Raw genomic sequence first — 19,935 nt, 5'->3', positions numbered from 1 at the left:
AGGTTTAGATATTTTCCAATTGTCTGGGACTCATAACTGCTAACCTGAAGATTTCAGAGAAATAGCTGAAGCAGACTTAGAGCTGTTAACTCTGAAAATTCACAAGGAATCAAGTGAACTTCCATAAGACTTGGAAAGAAAGCGTACAATCTGAACAAAACAAAATACCAAAGTCTGGGAATTATAGGCCAGTCAGCTTACTGTCAACCATGTGCTGACTATGGTACGACTGCTGTAAAAAGTAGTAAAATGTATGATTTGCAGTTGTGCAAAACACAACAGGAGAATTAGCATATTGCTTTAAACAGTAATTCTCCTTACTTCAGTACTAGATTGGAAGAATGCACTGAGATGAGTTTTTCATGGGTTTGTCTAGGATCCAACAACATTTTGGAATAGAGAAGAGGGTTGCTAAATACACAGATTCAGTGAAACTCAAAAATATTTAAGTTTGCAAGAAGACACAATTAGAATTCAAATTGATTTTGTTCAATTAGGGGAACATAATAAGAAACAAGGGTGAGAACAAATAATAAACCATGGAATCATATAATCATGAAGGTTGGAAAAGATCTCTAAGATCATCACATCTAGTCCGACCATCAAGCCATCCCCACCATGCCCACTGACCCCATGTCCTTAAGTGCCAGCTACACTTAATTTGAAAACCTCTAGGGACGGTGACTCCACCACTGTCCTCGGCAGCCTGTTCAATACAAGAGTCTACAGAAGACAAATAAAATAGGAAAAAAAATTCTCAAAAATAAAAGACCTTAGGGCTTGCTGGGGGCAGAGGCACGAGTTGTGGGCCACCTGGAGAAAGTTCATTGAAAACTCATGGGAGAGTGGTCGAAGGTATCAGAAACACAGCTCAATAGACTAGAAAAGTTTGAAGTGCATGTATCAAAAACAATAAGGCTTTTCAAATATGTGAAACTACTGCAACAGGGAAATAATCTGTTCTCCTTATCCATCATGGATAGGACAGAAATTCATAGGCTTATACTGCAACAGAATACATTCATACAAGAAGTTAATGATTTGGGTAGCTGATCCCATCTTAGAGCTGAGAGATGGATTTGATGATGTTTAAAGATTCCTCTTAACTGTGCTTGTCTAATATTCAATGCAATCAATACGAACCCTGGAACTCAGACAGAGATGCACTATTTCAGACAGCAGCCACAAACTTCCTATCAGCTGGAGTCACTAAACTGATTACAGCACGCACTTCTCCCCTAGCTCTTATGTGTTAAGATAAATTCAGCAAATCTCTGCTCTGCTAAACATCCCCGTCCACAAAAATAAAAGGCAAAACTCAATAAGCTTTAAGCAACTTTTCAATAGCAATGAAGACATTTTCTGTCATTAAATAGCAGTAATCAGACAAGAGCATCTCACCTCTTTAGCATGGAACAATAGCATTTGCAGGCAGGGAATCCTAACAACAGTGTGCCATCTATCAGCTGCGTGTAACAACAAACCACAACCAATCCTTCTCCTGAAGTCCGCACTTAGAAACTGCCAAGCATGTCTACAGTGACAGAGCACATATCCCTGGGCTTACAAAATCAGGAGCTACTCAGCAGAGAAGCCAAACAGCTATCCTGCCTTCCTTCTCACCTTTGATGACCCCTGAAGAAAATGCAAATTTTGAAGAATTTAGGTTAATCTCCTCTTTATCAAGAGTGTAAATCCATCTGTGAATTCACATCAGCTTTCAATGAATTGTTTTAGTTTGCATTTGAGTTGGGTAAGGGTCTAGAGTTGAAAAGAGGAGGACTTGGTTCATTCTCCAAAACACACATCTTCCTCTCCTCTCCTTCAAGGCAGACTGGCAAAATGAATAATTTTCCAACACAGAGAACACCCATCTTACCCTAGATTATATGTCACAGAGTAGAACGAAATAGATATATATCTATTATCTCATACTAAGTGATATCAACCTACTTATCTCAGGCCTCCATCTGCAAAGTTTCATAGTTCCAATAACACTTCTAAAGGAGAGAGGAAACTGAGTTATTGCTTTGATTTTTGGTTGGTAACAACACTGGCAGCCTTGCAGCCTGTTAACTACTTGGCATCAGCCCTTGGACTGAGTTCTCTGTCCAGTCCATCAACCACTACTCATCTCCTGCTAGCAACACTGGTGGGGGTATACAAACAATCAAATGCAACCAAAGCATTCTCTTACATGTCAACACGATGAGTCTATTAAGAATAAAAACAGAACTATGCTTTATTTTCCTTAAGCAAAATGAATGAATTTGCATTTGTTTGCTGTTGCCTGGAAAGTTATAGATACTGAAAGCAGACATTTATCAGATGAAATCTCTTGTAGAGACCCTTGTCCTGTAGGACTCAGTACATGCTTTGCCCAAGGCACACTGGCTTATCACTGTTTTCCACCTGGATGCTGGCAAGGCCCTGTCTCTTGCTGAACATTGATGAATGAATCCTCTTTGCTGTCTAGCACGCCAGAGATCGTAGAATCATTACCAGCCCACACTGGAAAGGACCTCAGAAGATCATCAGATCCAACTTCTTGTGGAAAAAGAGAGCCTCAGTGGTATTATACATCACCCTGTCCGACTGCATCTTGAAAATCTGCAGTGATGGGGATTCTGCCACATCCCTGGGGAGGTTGTTCCAGTGATTTATGGTCCTCACTTAAAAACATAAATAAATTATTTCTCATATCAAGAAGAAACCTCTCCCAGGGCAACCTGTACCCATTGCCAATTCTCTTCTCCATGTACCTCCTTGTAAAGGGAGATCCTCCGCCCTCTTTGTAGACACCCACTGCGTACTTGAATACTGTGATGAGGTCCAACATGAGCCTTCTCCAGGGGTGAAAACACATAAATCCTTTAATCCTTCCTCATAGAGCAGGCTCTTCAGCCCTTTGATCATCTTCATGACTTCCTTTTGGACCCTCTCCAGCTTGTCCACAACTTTTCTGAATGCCAAAACCTTCAGCTGCTCAAGAGAACCTAAAGGATGTATTAAATTTGGGCAGCCTCCATGAGCATCTACCAGTCAGCCAGCCTCAGCTCAGCAGACAATCAAAATTAATCTCCCTTTGCATATTTTGACTCTCAAAGACCCCACATCACATTCGCAGGGTGGCTCCTGCCTTCTCCAAGTATTCGTAGTTCCAAGTATTCATAGTCAGGAATTGGCCCCTCTTTCTCAGCACATCACACACTGCCACATTTAGATTTATTGGACTCTCAAAGTAGTTTATTAATACTGAGTGCTTCTTGTCTGATTCCAACCCTGACATGTGCACTGAACTCTCACCTCTCTCTGAAGACTCTCAGGGTTGGGTTGGTTTTTTTTGTATCTTTCCTTTGTTTTATTTATTTATTAAACAGAAAATGGGCTGCCGTAAATTTTGCCCTTTCAAGTGTTTAGTGACAGAATGGAGTTGCCCTCAGTCACATCTGTTTATCCTGGTAAGCACATTTATAAAGCAGTTTCCCATCCTCGTTATTCTGTCAATGGCGTTTCACACTGCAGCTACTTTAATGTAGCATTTTATCACTTGTCCTAAGGGCTGATGACAGCTGCCAGTTGAAGGCCTTCACTCCGATTTTAATTCTGTTCTTTTTCCTTTTATTCTTTTGCCCCCCACCTTTCCCTTTATTTCCAAGCTTTGTAGACTTGAGGGCAGGAGGAGGAATTTGATGAGTAACAACTATTTCCTCTTCCCTTTAAAACACAGATATTATAAGCACGTAAAGTGAAGCTGTGTTACCAAAGAAAAGTTAAACTTCAGGGTAGTGTGGCTGCATTTCAGTTGGCTATTAGCCTTTTCACTTTCTCCTGATAAATTCTCCATTAATGCTACTGGCTTTAAATTTCCCTGCTCCCCTTCTTGCAGAAATTGGATTGTTCAGCTCCTAGGGAAAGGACTTTGCATTCTTGCTTGCTGTGATCCTCCCTCCTTCCAGAATTACCTCAGACCAAGTAGAGTAGGCTAGATTTGGGCTCAAAATGCAGGAGAACAGAAATTTTACCTGAGAAATACATACACATTAGCTGGTTTCACAGTAGTTCTCTCCTTGCATCAACATCCACATCTACAGCCAAGAAAGATCATAAATGTGATGAATGAAGAATTGAATTATCTCAGTTCACTAAAAGAATCAAAATCTGATCTTAAGAAAGAGATTTTTTCACTGCTGCACATGTGCACTGCTGCACATCACAACAACATTTTGCATTCTTCCAAGAAGAGGGAAAGAGGTATACAGCATCAAAGAAACACTGGGATTAAACCCTTCATTGGGACTAAGCATTATTTTGTTGTGATGCTTGCCTCAGACTGAGTTTTGCACACAACTAATGGCAACTCCTGGTTTGCTCAACAGCCCAGCAAAGAGACTTCTGAGTTTCAAGACAGCGTCTCTGCTGGGAACTTTTGTTACACTTAGAGGATTAAGTCAATCCTTTGAGGAGCTTGGAATAAACATAGATTTTTAGGAGTGGACAGGTTGATCTTCTTTTTGTAGAAGTGAACTGTGAAAATCCTTAAGGTTGCAAGATTTTTGCATGTCTCAATTAGAAAAAACGTTTTGTCAGCTCTAGAAATCCTATCCCAATTCAGAATAGTGTTGTTAGCCTGTAAGGTCATATCTCAGGCATATTATTACACCATTCACTAGCAAGGTCCAAGATATGAATTTCATCTTGAAATGAGCCAGACTTTCTCTTGCTCACATTTTCACTTAGCTTTCTTAAAACACAAATTCCTTCTCCTGAACTGATTTGCAATTAACATTAGATTCAATTATTAATTTTTTTCATTAGAATTGATTTTTTCCCCTATTTTATAGGTGGAATGTACTGTCACGTTGGTGAAAGGGCAGCCTGCCAGGCTATTACTTAGGTAACCCTGGCATGACTAAATAGAAAGCTTCTCATTTGTTCAATTACACCTAAGCATCAAAATGAGGACATTGTTTTTCTTTAATTTCATTATCACAGACTGACAGTTTATAAGTGCATTTACTCATTCAGTCATCAGTCCACAATTATCAAGACAATACTGTGCATCTTTTCTCTAACTACAAATAGGGTAAATAAAACACTGCTGTTAATAAAAAACTATGCTTACAAGAAAGCAGAAAAGATTAAATTGGGCCAATGAAAAGCAAACAAGATGCAACATCAAGTGCCAAAGTACTTACCTAAAGAAAACCAGAGATATTGGTGATTATGGATAGGTGTCAGAACTAGTGAGACAACAAGCACTTCAGTAAATGAAAAGAAACAGGCCACACCACAGATGCATTCATGGTCCAGCAGATGTCTAAAATCAAATCAGATGAAATATGTCCTAAAAGTGTCTTCTCAGACACTTTTATTATGAGACTTTTAAGTCATGTGTGGGAATCTACATACTGGAAGTGTAGAGCTAGGGAAAGGGTATTGTGTTTCAGTCAGTAAGAAGTTCTAATAAACGGTAGTACCCAACATCTGACTTGCAAACACTAACATCTAATCTTTATTTAGGAACAATCCCTACTGCAGATTGAAGGTTACAAATAACTGAGCTTTACAAAAAGTCTTAGCTGCTTGAATGATGAATAGAGTAATAAAACTTTATACTTCATGGTAAAATGGCTAAAACGGGACAAAACAACAAAACACAAGCGAGGCTGTGATAGCCTGGGCCTTGTAAGTAAAATCACAGTTCACTTATCCCTGTAATCCTTTAAACAAGTCAATGGCTCAGTGGAAATGAAAAAGAAAGTGTAAAACACTTAATTCTTTTTCAGATTGTAAAGGCCTGTGAGATTGTCACTCCTGACGTGACCACAGAAGGTAACTACCCTGGAGTGAGGTACAAAACAATGTCAGTGCAAAAGCAAAGAAGGAGAAAGAGGAAGGAAAAAACAAAACAAAACAAAACAAAACCACCAAAAAACCCCCTAAAAGTAGGTCAGTTTCTATCATAGCAAAAGGTTAGCAGTCAGCTGCCTCTAGGCATTGTGCTGGATGCCATGTTGTTAAACATATTTATTAGTGCTCCAGGAAGCAGAATCAGTGGTGAGGGGAAAAAAAAACAACAAAACAACAAAAGCAAGATGAAAAAATCTCAATCTGACATCATGATGGTCCCGCATTCATGTTAACATGAAAGCTGTATTCATGTGTCGAAGACTGTTTATGACTGCAATCATGGTCAGACCCCGTGCAGCAGGAACCTGAGACAGGGCTATAAATTAACTCAGGACTGCTATAACAGCCTGAACTGGAGGGTAAATAGGTGTTCCTACTACGCCAGACCCTGATAAAGAGTCTGACCCCTCTTTATCATAGCATCCCTTTAGATACTGAAAGTCTGCACTTAGGACACCTTGGAGCCTTATCTTCTTCAGGCTGCCCAGCTCTTTCAGCCTATTCTCGCAAGAGAGGTGTTTCACCCTTTGGATCATTTTTGTGGCCCACGTCTGCATGCACTCCAACAGGTCCATGCCTCTTCGGTACCGAAGACTCCAATCTGGATGCAGTACTGCAAGTGAGGTCTCATCAGCACAGAGTAGAGGGGTAGGATCACCTCCCTCAAGCTGCTGCCCATGCTTCTTTTGATGCACAAGATATGTTTAGCTTTCTGGGCTGTGAGGGCACACTGCTGGCTCATGTCCACCAGTAACCCCAAGTCCTTTTCGGCAGGGTTGTGCTCTGCCCTTACATCTTCCAGCTTGTATTGGCAGTGGGGGATGCCGAAGAAGTAGAAGTCAGCCAGTGAGGGCAATGCTCAAGGCAGAAACAGCCTGTCCTTTTGTAGCCATGCTTGCCAAGACAGAAAAGGGCTGTTCCGAACATCAGAAAGACCCAAGCACTTTCCATAATATGACAGTGAATGATGTTCAACACTGATGAATGCAAGTGTGAGAGGGAAAAATTAAAGTGGCTTGTACAGCTCACATGGCCCTATATTTGGCACATGAGCTCAGCAGACAGACTCGAGCAGCCCGGGGAAAACCACTGCTTAATGCATTGATGCCTTCCAAAATAGCAAACAAGATATTAGGAAGCACAATGAGCCAGGCAATAAATAACACAAGGTTGCCAGGCTGGCACCACTTACCAGCTCCAGCATCACTTAGACAAAAGGATTAATTTATCACTGCACTAATGAAATGCAGTCAGCAAGTGCCAGTGTCTTCGTTTTTCAGATGGGAACTCTGTGGAAGAAGCAGGTAGCACTTCAGCGGCACTCCTGTCCCCAGATCTCTGAGGACAGGGTCCTGCCTCAACTTGTTTGAAGGTCATCAAGCATCAGAAAGCCTGCAGCACAAAGCCATCTGCTCAGCCATCCCCTGCTGCAACACAGTGCCATCCTGACACCCACAGAGAAAACCCACCTGTGAAACAAAGCCCTGGCTTCTTGCAGCTCTTGCAAAACCTTTGTGACAGTTTTTTTGATGGAATGTAACAATAGATGCTTGAACTCCACAGGAATCGAGAGAAAAAGATTAGCAAGAGGTATTAATATGATAGCGTTTAACCATAACCTCACTACACTCACACACAGTGCTGCAGAATTATGCCACTGTTTCAGGGGAAATGGAGGGATGGAGAAAAGAAGCTCGGACAGAAGAGGATGGAAGCCAAGACTGTACACTGTGTGGGAACCACAGAATGGTTGAGGTTGGAAGGTACTCCTGTATGTCAGACAGTCCAACCAACCCTTCAGCGTAAGCAGGGACACCTACAGCAAGCTGCCCAGGACCACATCCAGAAATAATCACTGAATCACAGAATAGCTTAGGTTCTAAGGGGCCTCAAAGATCATCTAGTTCCAACCTGTGTGGTAAGGGCAGGGCTACCAACCATTAAATCAGGCACTAAATCATGTTGCTTATGGCCCCATTCAACCTTGAATACCTCCACTGGATACCAGAACTGTCAATGATACGCTGCTGTCTCCTACAAGGAGGTGATGATGACACTGGTGAACATCATTCCTGAGCCCTAGTCTGGTCTAGACCACGTCTGTGCTGTAGAGTTTCCAGGCCCCAAATCCTTCTGCTTCTCAGCTGCCTGCAACAAGGATCACGCTTCCATGAAGTCTCTTGTTCACCTGACTGCTTTTCCCTTCATTGGAGTATCTGTGCTCTCAACACCAGGCTTGGTTTTCTGACAGAGAGGAACAATGTGGTTTCTTGCAAGGGTGGACAAGAGGAAAAAATGTGGAAAGATGCTCCATGCTGACATTTGGAGTATGGTTGCTAAATACCTTGTGCTTCTGCAGAACACCCAAGGGAGAGGAAAGCTGCACAACTAAGAAACGCTGTTCATAGGTATTTTTAGTGGTGTCTGAAAGTCATTCAAAATGAGAAATCAGTTTATGTGCAGCTGATAGGAATCAACACTGAAGTCAGTCACCTAGACCAATTTGCAACAGCAGGGAATCTACCCTATAAGCAAATTACTTAACTCGACAATTTCCTAAGTTGTGTTTGGGGTAACATGAGCTGTATTCATAATCCACTGATTTATGCTGGACCCTCCCTGTCTTCTTTACAGAGATATCTCAAAAGTGGAGATAAACTTTCTACTGCGGTTCACATAAAAGAGAGTCCTATAATTTTTAACATGTGAGAAGTAAAAAAAAAAATGAGATATTCAGCAGTGTTTGGAGTTGAACTGGAAGATACAACACTAAAAGATGCAGAGTCCTTAATCCTTAGACGGGGAGATAGGTGATAGGGAGAGAAATGCATGGCTAGATCCCTGTTTGCATCTAAAGCTCTTTATTCCCTGGCTCAGCAATTCCGCTGTGGCATTTAGTTTTAATATTTTATTTTTGCAATTTGACTTTCTAATGGCAATACCTGAAGTCACCTTCCTTAACCTTTCACAGCAATATAAATTAGAAAGAACAAGGAAGAAAACAATTGAAGGAACATGGCTTAAACCCATCCGAACGTGGTAGGAGGTGATTCCCTCTCAAGCAATCCATGACAACAAAAAGAGGTGCAGGATTTCCATTTATTTCTATCCAGAGTGGGGAGACTTAACCGCAAAATTCCCAGCATCCAAACTCGGGTTCATATTCACAAGCAAGTGTTTAAACTGAGGAGACAAAGAAGTCATGGTCAGTCCTTAGAGACATTCAAGGTCAGTTTGGACTGGGCTCTAAACAACCTGATCTAGCTGTAGTGTCTCTATTCACTGTAGGAGAGTTTGAGTAGATTACCTTTAAAGATCCCTTCCAACTCAAACAATCCTACCATTCTATGATTCACTGTGGTTACTCTTCATTCTTTTTCCCCACATTTTTATTGTTCATCTGCAGTTAACAAGGAACAAAAAGGAAGGAGAGAAATGCCTCTCATGACAAAGGAGGTCTCCAAAGAGTTCATCTTTAGGGCAATATAAAAGGATAAAGCCAAATGCAGGGAGTGATGTTAATGCAGTAGTTGCTGTGTGTTTGGGGTGATGGGGGAAGTGCAAGCTGCTTTGTGCAATCCTCTGTGGCTGCATTTTAGCGTACGGCTCTTAGCCGAGACCAAGCCACCAAATTAATTTCATGGCTGATAGATTGAAGCTTTCCAGTGGCATGCTGCTTCACCAAAAACCTGGGCAGCACAGAAGATGCAGAAGTGTCATCATTTCTCCAAACCCATTAATTTATAGCCAATCCTTAGAACCAGCCAGGCAAAAAGATGACAATAGCCTGCTTTCCTCTCGCACATTGAGTTTTTCTTACATGAGGATACAGCAATCTTCTTCACAGAGTACGAGGGCTCTATGCACCATTTGAGATTTAAAGCTATTCTTCCTCATCACTGTCAGCTATTTAGGATGTGGAGAAAGGTGGCTGCTGAGAAGTTTGGCATGAGCAAAGTGCCTCCGTACATGAGCAAAATGCTGTTGTACATATGATGGCTATGAACACAAATCCCTCTGGTGAGTGCATCCAGCAGCAAGCTATCATTTGTAAAATCAGCATATGCTAATTGAAGTCTCAGCTCTGAGGCACTGTACCTGTTCTCCCCTACAGACATCTGTCTGTCAACCCCATGGCACTCAGATTACTCTTTTTTTTGTAACAGCTTATTGCTTCGTCCACCATAGCTGACCCCAGGTGTGCTTTATGTGTACAAGTATCTTAGCAACTCTTTCCTCCCTCCTGCAGCCTCATCTTCATATCTCAAGATTTTTCAGAGGGCAAGAAGTTATCTCTCTCTTTGACAGTGCAATCTGCTCCATGCCCTCAGAGAGATGGCTTGCTATTTAGCTTCTCTTGATAAAGTCTTGATATCACGGGCGAAACTTCAGAGCACAGCAAGCTCCCCCTGTAGGGGAGTTCTGCCTTCAGTTGCAAATGATGATTAGCATTTTCCTTGATCTTCATCCAAGCTGGATAGATGACAGTGTATTTTGTGAACAAGAGCACGTTCCATCTGCCTAGCAATTCAAATAAGGGTAGAAAAATTAAAAGCTAGGTATCGCCAGATCTTGTATTTGGATCTCACATCCCAGCATGCTCGGAAGAGAATTCAGAGCAGAAGTGCAGAATGGGCAGAGTTTTAATCCTGGCAATGAAACTCTTTTCCTGGTCTTAGGCAAGGCATTTACATTTCTATGGAGCTCCACCAGCCCAAAAGAATCCGTAAGGTCTCTGTTTTCCCAGCTGTGAGATGGGAAGAGGAACACGGTGATACATCTGAAGCAGCTTTGATCCCTCGTGTACTACGTGGGTGGGAACTGACAAGGAAAGACAGAACTTGGTGACTTCTGCTCCAAAAATCACTAGCAAAAAAAAGGCAGAGTTAAAGGTAAGCAGATGATTACTGCTGTAGCAGCACTGCTTGCAGCAGGTACATGGAAAGAAGGAAGCTTTGAACATTGAAGAGAATGCTTACAGTGACTCAGAAAGATCCTGTAAGTCCCAGACAGCTCAGTAAAAGAATTTCAGACAAAGGATGTTAAAGCAGGCTGGATATGGACTGATGTTTGACCCAAAGCCCTGCTGGGTCTCCCATCCTTCAACAGCAATTCCTCACCCTTAAATCAGAATTCAATTCAGCATGTTATTCATAATGGCCTCAAGATGTGCCAGGGAGATTCAGGTTGGATATTAGGAAAAACTTCTCCAAAACATTGGTCAGGAGCTGGAAAGGGCTGCCCAGGGAGGTGGTGAAGGTCTGTGACGCTATGAATATTTAAAAGCTATTGCATTTTGGCATTTGAGATTTTACATTTAAGAATAAGCAATGTGCTTTTACAAGTTTTATGAGACTAGCAACACCTTGCCAAGCACTAGAAACACTTTTTTGGTGGGATGCTGACATATTTCGTCTTCCTGGAATACTTTTACACTGTTCATTCTTTGCTTCTTTTTTTCAGTAATGAATTAATAAACGTCTTAGGAAACTAATGATTCCAGAAAACTCTGTTGAGATCTATTCCTCAAAAAGGAATAGGACTCACAAAGAAGTGATCAAAAAGGATGTATTCATCTGGACTAATCCAGCAAGTTCAGTATAAAAGTTCTTGTGGCTGTCAGGACTGGAGTACTGGTCTGGGGCTCTCAGTAAAGGAAGGATGTGGAGTGTTGGAGAGGGTCCAAAGGAGGGCCATGAAGATGATCAGAGGGTGGGAGCACCTCCCCTGCAAAGACAGGCTGAGGGAGCTGGGCTTGTACCAGACCTGAATGTTGCTAGCCCTGCCTGTGGCAGCGGGGTTGGAACCTGATGATCCTTGGGGTCACTTCCAACTAAAGCCATTCTATGATTCTATTATTCAATAATCACCAAGTAATAATAACCAAGTTAGCATTCCATTAAATACTGATTCATTTACCTAGGACCAGTCAGAGCATGTGAACACATTGTCCATAGAGCAACCCCGCTGATGGGAGGGGAAGCCACAAGACACAGGGTTATTCCAGAGGCTCCCCTTCCAAGAATCTGCAGTCCTAGGTGCAGACACTGTCCCACACACCAGACTTTCATAGGATCATAGAATGGCCTGGGTTGAAAAGGACCACAACCATCATGTAGTTCCAATCTCCCTCCTTTGTGCCGGGTCACCAACCACCAGACCAGGCTGCCCAGAGCCACATCCAGCCTGGCCTTGAATGCCTCCAGAGATGGGGCATCCACAACCTCCTTGGGCAACCTGTTCCAGTGTGTCACTACTCTCTGAGTGAAAAACTTCCTCCTAATATCTAACCTAAATCTCTCAGTCTCAGTTTAAAATCATTCCCTCTTGTCCTGTCACTATTCACCCTTGTAAACAGCCATTCCCCCTCCTGTTTATGTGTTCTCTTCAAGTACTTCAAGATTTTGCAGACTTCCACCCACCCATTTGATGGGGAAAATTAGAGTGATGATATGAAGCTAGGCAGAGTGAGTGAGACACCAGATGGCTGTGCTACCATTCAACAAGACCTGGATAAGAGCAAGTAGAGTCCTGCAACTGGAAAAGAATAACAGCATGTACCAGTACAGATGAGGGAACGACCTGCTGGAAAGAAGCTCTAAAATCTTCTTTCATAAAATAACAACTAAAATTATTAAAGAATACCTGAAGAAGTTAAGCCTGCATAGTGCAAAGGACATAAAAAGTCTTTGGTACCAGTCTCTAAAAGCTGACATTTGCTCAATATTGCTAACATTGTCTGTGATGTTTACTATAACTCCAGTGTGAATGTGAGTGTATTACTGTCAACGCAGTATTAGGCAACTTTTGGCTCCTTTTTAGAGAGACATGAATCAGTTTTTTTGTGAAATGAGTATTTCAAACACCTCCTCAGTGATCCCTTTCCAATGCAATATCTGTAGGGTCTTGCTTTTACACTCTGTTCATCCTTGTCTCTCCCACTATGCAAGGATAGAGTTGATTCTCTCTCCAACCAGTGGCGACTGGCTAAGACTCATCAGGGGTTTTGTCATCTGAGCTTTTTCCATTCAGGAAAAAAAAAACCAGAATCTTCACCAGTTTGAATAGAGCAGGCAACAGTAGGTTAGCAATTGTACATCATCATTCTCTCCCATAAGGCATCTTTTCCCCTTTCTAACTTAAAGTCTCACGGATATTAGTAAAGCCCTGCAGCTACTACCATGAAATGAGGAAAAATCCTTCTTACCACACCATTAGGTGATCTGAAGCAATGTGCTGCTGCTGCAGCAAAAGAAACCTGATTTCCTGACCTAAAACAAATCAAAAAGAAAGCATGACACTTAATCTAGGAGGGCACGAAGTCAAACTTGCAGTAATGCTCTTGAGGGTCCTGCTAGGGGATCTTGATTTTTTTATAAGACTATTGATCTGCATTGTTATTAATTAGGACCAGAGAGCAGACTGCTCTAACCTGATAGGTGAGAGTGGTAATTCCCCTTTGGGTCAGTAAATCACATCTTCACAAAAATAGTTATATTGGTGAGATACACAATGTTTGCACTGTCTGTGCTAACAGAAATAGAAGCAAAATATTATCTTTATTGAGACAGCCATCATCTGGCAACAAAACAGTAGTCAAAAGTGCATTAAATGCAGGTAGAAAGTAACACATCTTTTCAACAAAGGAAATATTAACACTTCAGTGAGAGAATTTGCAGAAGCTATGTTCTCTTTGACTAGAAGCATTAGAAATCTTTCTCCAGCTCTCTACATTGACAGCCAAAACATGAACCTTTAACTCAGTCCATCTTCTGTGGACACATATGCAGATGTGTCTGCCAAAAAATTCAGATTATTAGCAAATAATGTGTGTGTTAGCACTATTTTCTCCTTCTGCAGAGAAAATGCTTTACTTGCAGTCAGTGTTAACGTCCATCACTATTCAGCAAAGCTCTTAACATATACTTAAGTAATCTGCTGATTCAGAGCTTTCATTGATGGGTCCTTTATGCAAACTCAGTGAAAGGAAGAGTGCAAAATGAGCAGGAGATAGGTTGAGATTCTCTCTGATGCTGTCTTTGGGTAAGTCTTTGGGAATCAAAGAAAAAGAAAATTATCCGTAGTACAGAGTAGAAACCTCTCCAATTTAGCTGGAAGTGCTTCATCACACACAGTATCATCATGATGTTACCCCTGAGACACAAGGAATATCCAGGGCTATAAATAAATGCTATGTATTACTAACTCCCTTCTGTCTTATAAAGACAGGCTCTAGGTCATACATATATCCCTGAAGAAATACTGATTGCAAAACTATACGCAAGTTTTAACCATCTCCAAGAGGAGAGGAAAAAACTGGAGGGCCGGATTATATGATTCCAGAGGTTCCTTCCAAGCCAGACCAGACCCAGACTGCCCAGACATTTGATATAGACTGGTTGAACACTGCAAGGTTAGAAGACTTGACTAGCTACATGGAAACTGCACAGCACTTTGCTTGGATCTCCTCTGGATTTCATGTGATGCCCCTTCAGCTCTGAAACATACTCTTTATTTTGTGTTTTTCCTTTGTGTAAGGTGATTAGTATTGTGAGAGATCTGTGTCAGAACTCGTTGGAACAAACTTCTTGTGACGTGACAGTGAAGCTCCTGTAGCACGGTGATGTTCTGGGCTCTAGGCCGTGACTAAAAAGTAGACGGTGTTTTTACGTAGCATTGGCAACTGTTCTAGTTGTAAAAACCAACAAAGAAACAAAAAATACCCCAAAATTCAACCAACAAACATAAGATAGTATGTAATCCTACTGGCTTTTTGGAGAAGTCCAAGAAGAGGATTTTCTTCCAGTGGTCAACTATGGAAGATGGTGTTTGCACTGGCAAATAATGAAGAAAGAGAAGATACAGACAGTAGAGCAGCTGGTACTAAGGACCCAGTATTATATCCATACAGTTTTGATTCAGAATAGCTCCAGCCTGCTCCTATGAACTGAATGCCAACTATTGGTCAGGGTCCCTGAAATGGAACCTTGGAGTACAAACTTTTAAGGAGTTTCATCCAAGAGAAACTTAGTTTGTGAGCTATGAGTGCCCTGTGATATGAACTAAAACACAAGACTGAGGACGACTGTGAGATTCCCACCAAAAATTTCATTTCCCAACCAAACTAAAATGTTTGAATAGACACATTCTAAGTTAACTTGCTCCACAAAGAATACCATAAGTGAACGAGCACACATTCAGTGTGGAGGTTTGAGAGAGTGGAGTAAATCAAACTGAAACAAAATACGCAAATAGCACTGGCTCATTCAGGATGGAGCCACTGAAACTCCAGTTAATACAGTCTTTTATTTCTAACTGGCATGACTGTGGTGGTTAGGAGGCAAGGGTCAAAATACACAGGGTGTGAAGATTGTCTATGAAGCATTTTGATGCGAAGGCAATAATTTAGTCTCAGATCTATGCATAAATATGGATGCCACAAGAGCACAGATGGGTAAAACAAGGAAATCAGCAAGCGAAGAACGTGCTTTCTGCATCAGTCTGGGTTAGGATGTTTTTTGTTCACAATACTTGCTAAAGCTTCTTCACATTTTTGAAAAAGCCCAGCTGTTATTTCCACATATCCCTTAGTTTGCCCTCAGGCTTGCAGCTCCCCACAGAACTGACCCTTAATTCTTCTTATTTCTCTCCTTTCCTAAATGTCAGTGAAGACTAAAGAAAACTGTTGTGATCAAATCATCAAATCAATAGGGCTGCAGCTGTACAAAGACAGGAAGCTGCCCCTTCTCAGACACTGAAACTGCAGGCATGTGTTTCTCTGCATCCACATTTCTAAGTACTCCTACCCTCCGAGCAGAATGAATGCATCAAATATTAACATATTAACTCTCAAACTGTGCCAATATTTGGGTACGCGCTGTCAAAAAGCTTGCTCAGATATTCCGTGAAGACTTGGGAGTTTAATGAGTCAGTTCTAATATCATAGGATCATCACACAATTATAGAATCGTTTGAGTTGAAAGGAACCCTTAAATGCCATCTAGTCCAACTCCCCTGCAATGAACAGGGACACCTACAGCTCAGTCAGGTTGCTCAGAGCCCCATCCAGCCTGACCTTGATGTCTCAAGGGCTGGGCATCTGTGGGTGTTCCTTGGTACTGCTTAATTTACTAGTGTAGAAATAATCTAGAAATCTTTCCATCAGAGCTTGTAAACTTCAGATTGGCTCCACAGATGTTTAATACATTTTGTTTGTTCAGCTTTGATAGAGTACCAAGACCCTACGTACAATCTGCTGCTGTAGTAAGAAGGAATTAACAAATGGGAAAGAATTGAGAAAAGAGCATCAAAGTGATTGAAAAACAAAGGAGACTATCTTGTGAAGAGTCAGATAACTGTTAGCACTCGAGAAGTTTAAACACCAAAGGGGAAGAAGAATTATTTGCAGGGTCCAATAGAGTTTTACTAGGTGTTAAGAGCTGAGAATGAGTAAGGGAACTTCAGCAAGAACAGAAGGAAGCATTTCATCAACGCTGAAGTCTGCTGGACTGTGAAATAGTCTCCCAAAATAAATGGTGGCAGTCCTACAGCTCAGGTCATTTTAAATTAGACTGGCCAAAATACATGAGCGGATTCTTTAGGGAACAACTCAATATCACAGTGATGGCCATATCAACCTCACAGGCAGCTCCCATGGTCATGATAATTAGGCTCCACAGCGCTGTTCCGAAAGGAGAGAGTTTGAAGAGTTTGACACTCACATGGCAGCAGATCTTTCATGTATGGTGCCTGCCATGATATCATGCTATTTATACATTACTTTGAGTTGAAAGGTCTGTGTGAAGAGACAATCAGAGCCTTCATAAATCAACCCCCTGGATTATCGATGCTGATGAAAGATAGAAAATAGCTTGCATTAAACCTTCTAAACTGCTAGTATCAGTGAGAGATTTTATTGAAAATACCCCTCAGCAAGAAATTACATGTAGTAATGAGTGAACAAGGAACATGTTTAAACTAACAAACACACAAACAGATGCTGACAGAATCTGTGGAGTTGTTTCTGTTTGCTTTTTTTTTTAATTTTTATTTTATCTTCTGTCTGGTTCCAAAAGCTTGACTGACAGGGTTGGATGCTGGCATCTATCATTTCTCTTCAAAACAGATAGGAAATGAACATTAACGTTTCTCAAAGCCAATCCAGAGGAAAGAGGGTTTCCTAAAAATAAAAGCATCCCACACCTATTGCCACAGTTTATTCAACTCATCTTTGCCAACAGAAATACCAGCTAAAATGAACTTCTGTTGTTTTCTTTTGCTTTCTCCAGGATGAGAATGATGGTTATAAACTGTGAGGAGGTGTTCTCCACCTATACTCACTTCCCACAGTTTAGCAAAGCATCACCAGAGAGCATCGACTCTCATGCACTGATGACCATATATAGCTGGAGAAAACTGTGCACGATCTTCTATCAGCCAAGTTAATGCCTCCTCACATGTCTTGACCTCCAGCCCCTTCACCATCTTTCTAGCCCTCCTCTGGATACTCTACTAACTTTATGTCCTTCTTACATTTCAATGCCCCAAACTGCATACAGTGCTTAAAGTGAGGCTGCACCAGCACAGAGCAGAGTGATATAATCCCATCCTTCATCCACTGGCAGTGCTGGGTGTGATGCTCTCCAGGGTCTGGTTGACCACATCAGCAGTCCAGAAACCAGAGGAGTGTGATTTCAGAGTGCTATAGGAAAGGAAGAAGCATTATGAAGGGGGTTTAATGACTTGATGGCTACTCCAAGGAAGTGCTGGTAGTGTTTGGTTTCTTCTCCTCTCGATCTCTGATCATCTCTACAGAAGCTATGTCTGAATGGGAAGGATCACCAGAATCACATTCTTCTGAATCAATATGACATTTAGCACCTTTCTTCCGTGGGTCTTTCCAGTCGTCAGGCAAAATTCCTCATTCAGGTTTTAACTCCTCCCAGGTGCCAGTGAAAAGCATGGGGGGCTAAATTGTCTATATTTGCTATGGCAGGGCTTGTGCCAACACTGAGCACTGACAATGCACATTACTGTTCAGCTCATGTATTTCTGATGGCAAATTTTACAGTGCTATATATAAGGTTGTTATGGCATCTATTATTCACTGCCAATACAGTTCAAGTTAAAATAGGTTTTATATAACAGTTCAAAGCAATATTTTAAGAGATAACACTTGTGTCAAGGCTGCTGTGTCCTACCAGATTTTGACATTTCCAAGCAATAAAAATCTCTATCCAAAATGTAAGGTTTTGGCAAGACATCTCCTTAGCAGACTTCTCTATTTTTAATCTGCAAGCAATAGCAAAAGAGTTACATTTAAATAAAACGAACAGCCAGCTGAACTTCTGACGTGGCTATTACCTTTCTACGTGCCAACTGTGAACTCTGAAAAGTGCCTCAAGAGATCTTCATGACAGAGAACACAGTCCCATTAACCTGAACCTCCTACGAGATTCTGGAGATGTGAAAAACACACAAGTGGGAAAGAGCCATTGGAACATTAAGAAGATGACTATGGACACAATTTAGTATCTCCTTTCAATAACACAAGATGGGAAGGGAACTTGTTTCCTTGTTCCTTTAGTAACGCAAAAAAGGTTTTATATCTGTTCTTCCAAGAAGGACAAATTCAATGTCTCCCTAAGAAAAGGCCCAGCACTGGTAGCAGTATCATTAGATTCTCTGAAGCTAAGTGCTAATCTGAGTATCCCAGAAGACATGATGTTCTTGTAGTGTTCTGTGACTTCTACTGTGCTGCTTGTCCTACACATTTCTGGTGGTAGGCACTCTGAAAAGTATAAATTCCAGTAAGACCCAACAATTTGCATAGAATACATTTTCCACTACTCTGTTCTTAATTCGAGTCCCCAGAGAGGACAGGAGAACAAATGCTATACATCATTTTGGTGACAAATTTAGTTAATAGTCGGGCTGGACAGCTAAGGACTATATACTTCCTTATAGCCTTCTTGGTTAGTTACTGGTTTTGAAAACATACTGGTAAAAAATAAGTTGTAAGGATGACTTTGAGCTCAATGAGCCCCTTCTCTGTATACCAACCACTTCTAATGAAATCCCGGAAGATTTAATGTGCAAGATGAGTCCTTTCAGGAAAAAACGTTCATATGGGTTGGCAAACAGAAAAACAAAACCCATATAAAATGATTGAAAAGCATCATCTGCTTATTCAAATACAGCAGAAGAGAGGCATGATGCAGTCCAAAAAATCCATTTCATGCTTTCTTCCTGAGGAGAAATATTTGAACTGCATTTGAAATAAGGTATGTGGAATGCAGTTCTGCTTACTGGATGAACAGGGATCTGAGAGAGCAAAACAAAATGGATGCAGCTATCATGGAGATAGGGAAAAACTGTAAGTAAAAGCAAAGTTCATGCATTCTTAGAAGAATATAGAATATAGAATATATATATATATAATACATGTATATAGAATATAGAACATCACTAACTACAGAAGTAGAGTACGTTGTTTGGAGGATAATTAATAATCAGACAGAAAGATAAGTAGAGCCATTGGAAAGCATGTCCATCGAAATAAGGAGACACGACTACACCTCTTAATTTTACAAAGATGGTGTGACTGAGACTGGCTTAGAGTTTGTCGTTCTCCATTATCTAACAGGCAAGCTCTAAATATTTTCATGTTTGTTTTTCGGGGGAGGAAAGAGAAAGGCAGTGACTATATTTTCAACAAAACAATCACAATAATATCTTTTGTATCCATAAAATCACTGCAGAAATATCACTGCACGCATTCATCTTTAGCATCACAGTGCAGGATCATCCCAAAATGTGCATCTTCTTGCAACAAAGTTCTCTGGAGATTTTACCTAGTGGATGCACAGAAACTACACCAGTATGGGGGTCAAAATCACGTTCAAAGATACTCAACGTGAGGATATTTCACAATTTCACCTTAGAAATGCACACAAATGTACAACACTCAATTATGTCTATTCAGCAAACCATAACAGAGATTAAACATACCCGAACCTTGAT

At 41.1% G+C, this 19,935-nt stretch overlaps 1 protein-coding gene across 7 annotated transcripts in view; it reads right to left on the bottom strand.

Annotated features, from left to right (window-relative positions):
• The window catches only part of TSNARE1 (t-SNARE domain containing 1), a 496,518-nt gene that overhangs the window by 234,987 nt on the left and 241,596 nt on the right, over window positions 1-19,935 (bottom strand). The gene's annotated exons all lie outside the window — the stretch shown is intronic.

Source organism: Lagopus muta, chromosome 3 (genome assembly GCF_023343835.1).
Source record: "Lagopus muta isolate bLagMut1 chromosome 3, bLagMut1 primary, whole genome shotgun sequence".
Lineage (NCBI taxonomy): Eukaryota > Metazoa > Chordata > Aves > Galliformes > Phasianidae > Lagopus > Lagopus muta.
Note: the sequence above shows the minus strand (reverse complement) of the source record. Positions and strands in the feature narration are given on the sequence as shown.